The sequence below is a fragment of the Rousettus aegyptiacus genome, unplaced genomic scaffold (genome assembly GCF_014176215.1).
Source record: "Rousettus aegyptiacus isolate mRouAeg1 unplaced genomic scaffold, mRouAeg1.p scaffold_m13_p_3, whole genome shotgun sequence".
Classification (NCBI taxonomy): Eukaryota; Metazoa; Chordata; class Mammalia; order Chiroptera; family Pteropodidae; genus Rousettus; species Rousettus aegyptiacus.
Window position 1 is genome coordinate 35,388,680 of NW_023416306.1, and position 5,739 is coordinate 35,394,418.

At 38.0% G+C, this 5,739-nt stretch overlaps 1 pseudogene; it reads left to right on the forward strand.

The window, feature by feature from the left end:
- The first annotated feature begins 392 nt into the window (after window positions 1-392).
- Window positions 393-2,701, forward strand: LOC118615071 (annotated as a pseudogene).
- The last annotated feature ends 3,038 nt before the right edge of the window (window positions 2,702-5,739 follow it).

Consider the following 5,739-nt stretch of genomic DNA (forward strand, 5'->3'; position numbering starts at 1 on the left):
AACCAACATAATGGAGACAAACTCATAGATACAAAGAACAAACTGATGGTTGCCAGGTGGGAGGGGGTTGGGAGGCTGAGTGAAAAGGTAAAGGGATTAAGAAGTACAAATTGTCAGTTATAAAATAGTCACTGGGATGTAAAGTACAGCATAGGGAATATAGGTCAATAATATTATAATAAATATGTATGATATCAAGGGGGTAATAGACTTATTGAAGGAATCACTTCATAAGCTATATAAATCTCTAACCATTATGCAGTATACCTGAAACTAATATAACATTGAATGTCAACTGTAATTGAAAAATAAAATTTTTAAGAGGATTGTAGTAAAGATTAAATGAGGTAAGCTCTCTCGCATGGCATCTCGAAGGTGATCACCTGCTCAGGATGAAGCCGAACATCTCCTTCTCAGCCACTGGAACCCAGAAACTCCCCGAAGTGGATGATGAATGCAAACACTATGCCTTTACAGGAAGGGTATGGGCACAGAAGTTGCTCCTGATACTCTGGGTGAAGAGTAGAAAGGCTGTGCTTCTGATCGGTGATAGGAACGACGGACAAGGCTTCCCCATGAAGCAAGCTATTTTGACCCATCACTGTGTCTGCCTGCCACTGGGTAAGGGGCATTTCTGTTATAGGCCAAGGATAACTGGAGGAAGGAAACACAAATCTTTTTAACGTTCCATTGTAGATGCCGCTGAGTGTTCTTAACTTGGTCGTTATTTTTAAAAAAGGAAAAGGATATTCCTGACTTACTGGTAACTATTGTGCCTTGTTGCTATATGAACGTGCAAATGTTCAGTATTGCTAAAGAAGATGATGTTCGTCAGGGTGTTGTGAGAAAGCCCGTGAATAAGGAAGTTAAGAAACCCAGGATTAAAGTGCCCGAGATTCAGTGTTTTGTTATCTCACGTGTCCTGCAACACACACATGAGTGTATTGCTCTGAAGAAACAGTGTACTAAGAAAAATGAGGATGAGGCTATAGATTTTGGTAAACTTTTGGCCAGGAAAATGCCATAAATTGAGTCGAGAGACAGAGGCTGTCCTTCCTGAGAACTTCTATCTCTAAATCTCAGTCTACTCAAAAATACAATTTTCTAAGGCTAACAAATAATTAAAGTCAGACATTAAAAACAAAAGATTAAATGAGATAAAAATCTATGAATATATTTACAAAACACTTCAAAATGTTATTAAGGATTTTAATCAGTTCGAATAGATCAAAGAAGGAAAGGACACAATCTCTCTCTTCGACTTTCTTTCCATGGTACTTCTGACTTTCCTGGGTCTCTCTCACTTTTTCTAGTTCTGTCCTCTTTCGTATATTGCTCCCACAACACTCTTCTTTCTCTCTCTTTTTTTTTTTTTTTCTGGGGCAGCTTCTCAGTTCAAATCAATAAACAACAATAACAAAATCAACTGTCTTTAAATCTCTCAGCTCTTGATATATAGTACATCTTCCTGACTGTGATTTTATCTCCAAGGTCTGACATCTTTTCTCTGAGGTTCTCCTCTATAAGAGTCACCAGTCCTACAGCTGTGCTCCCTATGGGGTAGGAGAACAGAAGAACATGCCTGAAAGCTCACCAATTATTGCAGCTGGTCCCAAAGACACTCTGATTTCAATGGTATAGCAGATGGTTGGATATTGTTCTTTAGACAAGACAGGCAATGGATTGAGGAAGCTATGTGAGAAGGGAAGAGCTATGAAAAGATTTGTGTGTGCGTGTGTGTGTGTGTGTGTGCGCGCGTGTGCATGTGTTTCCATGCAGGACGAGCTCCTAACCAGTCCCCAAACAGGATGCCTTTTGCATCCCCTTGTGTTCAACCCGTAAGAGAATATCCCTACATGGAAACCTGGAGCATTGTGAGTCAGAAGGCATTCCCTTCCGATTGTGAATAAAGAGTGTGAAGCACAGATTTTATGTGAAAAACAAAAGTTGTAATTAGAAATTCTCCCCAAACTCAAATATTACCAAACACAGAGCAATACTGGAAATGAATTTGTATTGGGAGTTTATCCTGTCTCAATTTAGAATCTCAGAATGTTGTAGTTGGACACTTTAGATTGGGGGTCCAAACTCAGATATTAGCAGGAGGTAAGCACATATCCTAAATGCAAGAGGTTGCCTGGTGAGGACTGCAACAAATAAACAAAGCACTATGTGGACCAAGGGGCTGCTGTGCTGTAATTGGCAATCTACTTAAAAGACTTTCATTTTTATAGAAACAAGCTCAGCAATGAGAAGGTGACTGCTTTGCAGAAGGTTGTTAGAGACAATTATTCTAGATATGTTGGATAGTAAGACTCTAGTCTAAAGTTTATTTATTAAGACCAAGTCCATGGCCACTCAACTCCTAAAAATAAACTGATAGAACAGAAGTGTGCTAGGTCAAATAATTAATCTAATTCTTCATTGCCCTGTAAATAGTATTGTATATTTGCAATAGACAATGGAATGTATTTAGCCATACTTGACTTTAAGCTTGACCTCGTGGCCTAATTTTGCTAATGGGATGTGAGTGGACACGACTCAAAACAGAGGCTTGAAAAGTGCTAGCATGCGTGGTCTGTCCGCCACCGCTCATGACCATGAGGAGAACATGCTCCAAGTAGAGACTAGTACCAGACTACCATACCTGAACCTAACTTGCAAACTAGAGCTAATTCAAATGGAGTTCAGACAAGATTAAACAAACACCAGTCAGTCTGCTAGTGTGAGTACGAAATAATTTATTTTTATATACTGCTGGAATTTTCGTGATTGTTTTTTTATGTATTGATGATTGATGAATACACTAAAGACTGTGCCTGCATTATATTTTTAAATATATGCATACACATATATACACATATATACACACATACATATATATTTTGCAGCACTTTCAGCATGTAGATATATTTTTTTCTCATTATATGTAAATGTATATATTTATCATATATATCAAATATATATCTATATATAATGTATCAATAACAAAATACCACTGGCTGGGAGGCTTAAACAACAGAAATTTATTTTCTCACAGTTATGGAAGCTAGAAGTCCGAGATCAAAGTGTTGGCAGGTATGGTTTCTTTTAAGGCTTTTTTTCTTGGCTTGCACATTACAAAGGCTTTATGGTCTGTGGACCACAGTATCTTTCAATGCCACAGTACCAGCCAGGAGTGATGCTTCATCAGAGGACTTGTACAGTAGTTGAATTTAGACTTCTCTGCTCAATTGGCGCAAGCTTGTTTGTAGTCACTGTGGCTGGTGAAACCAGGAGGACCTTGATGTGAATTTGAACAGGGTCAGAATGAGTGCCCAGGTATTTTATTAGGAACTTCAAGGAAAAGTTCTACCAAAAAGAGATCCAGACCTGCCCCCCTCCCGCACTTAACCTGGGATGGGCTGGACCACACTGCATTTGTGAGCAGTCACCCCAACTCGTGAATGCCCAAGACAACTGGAAATGACTTAGGCATCATACCACCTTTTCTGCTGCTGTCGAATTTTCTCAGTCACACTCTGTAGATGATAACATTTTTGTTATTTAGCAAAAATATTATTATGTTAAATTCACAAAAATACAAGTGTTAACGGTTGCATCCTCCCCAAAAAGATATGTTGAAGTCTTAATCCCTTGTATCTTAGAATACCACCTTCTTTGGAGATAGGGACTTTACAGTAATAATCAAATTTAAAAAAATGGTCATACAGAAAAGGTTGAAAATCACATGATATCACATATGTGGGAAATAAACCTAAAAGCAACAAATGAACAGGACAAACAAACAGAGACCCATGGACATGGACAATAGGCTAGTGTTTACCAGAAGGGAAGGAGGAGCGGGGAGAGGAAAAATAAAAAAATAAAATGCTAAAAAAAATTATGTATATATAGTATGCGAAAAAATAAACTGGCTTAAAAAAAAATTAGTCATTAAGATGGTCCCTAATTCATATGACTGGGGAAATATGAACACAGAGACAGACATGCACACAGGGAAGATCATGTAAGATACACAAGGAGATGATAGCCATATGACTGTAGCGATCTATGCACAAGTCAAAAATACCAGCAATTGCTGGAAAACACAAGCTAGAAGACACAAGGAGGGATTCTTCTCTAGAGCCATCAGAGAGCATGGCCCTGTGGATACCTGCATTTGGATTTCTAGCTTCTAGGACCGCGAGACTACAGATTTCTCTGTTTTAAACCACTTAGTTTTCAGTACTTTGTTACGGCAGCCAAAAGTAGGGCTAAAATGAATTAAGATGACATTCTCCAAAATGAACTTAGAGAAAAAAACTAGAAGAGGAAATTTAAAAACTGAATAGCTCTTTTGAAAAATGCTTTTTACTGATAAATGTAAAGTACACAGATGTTTAAAATAAAAAGCTGAAGAGCTCTTTGCTTAAAGACGTCATTTTTTTTTCCAGCATGCAATGAATGCAGCTTAACTTAGAGCTGTTTATGAAAATGTGTTTTCCCCTTCAACATTATTAAAACATACATTGTTGCTCTTTATGTTAGTTTTATGATGCATGTCGGAATTCCAAATTAAATATTGTTTAGATGCTTATGCACCAAGAATTGTTGTTTCTCAAGGAGACATAAGACGAGGTGGCAGGATATCTTTTATATCAAGGCAGTTGAATCCTTACTCAATGGCCAAAATGTACTTTACAGTAGGATTTTATTATGACATCAAAATATTTTGATAGGCAAAAGACTTTGAATGCGGAAAGACCTCCGCGTTCTAGAAACTCTAATAGCAAGCACATTTGTCAAGATGTTAGACACTACCTTTTAAAACCTGCTCATATCTTTTGTTTCATTCTTTGCTTCTGTGCCAGTGAACCTGGCACTGCTAAATACAAGGGACCTGGGAACCTTTTCATATTTCCCCTCCTGAGAACCCCAGATGAAAGTACCCATGCTAACTTTGCTGAGCTTTTTCATCAGTTCCTAAAGTTTCTACAAAAGCATGTGTGGCTGACCAGGAAACTGGGTCAGGCAATTGTTCTGCAATAAAAGATGATCTTTTGAAGTGTCTCGGCAGCCGCCCACCTTGAGACGGAGGAGGGAGTCCCGTGGATCACGCTCTTCACAAATTGAGCCTCAGGCCTCAAATATTATTTCTTCTGCTTTAATAACAATAAAAAACTTTGCCCTTTTTTCCCACCTGCCTTCAGGCTTTCTGATTGATGAACCTATTCACTTAAACAGAGAGTTTTAAAAATTGCTTTAAGAAAATACAACCACTTCCTGAAATATATTTATAAAGGAAAGCTCTCCCTTGAAACTCTGAAGCTGGTACATAACAACAAGTACTACCATGTTTCCATAGGACGCCCCACATTGACTTAGATAGAATCTCAAAGAGTTGGTTTGATTGTGATTTGAACAGGATTTGAGCTTTCAGAGTCAGAGGTGTTTTCCAGGCCTTGGAATTTCTATTCCTTCCACCTGCTGGAACAGAGGCATTTTCTCTCAATTCCATAGTCAAGAAATAAGTTGTGGTTTTATTTTGATATAAACTGACAACGTTAGCATATTCAGAGTGAAATATGTACAATTCATCAGATCTGATACCCTTTAACAGGGACATGAATTATGATTCAATGAAAAAAGCTGTCATCAGCTATGTTACCTTGATATTAATAGCATGAGCAGTCAATGTTGGAAGTGGCTGGGGCACATTTGCCATTAAACTCCTTTCGTCTTTCAAGAATGAGATAG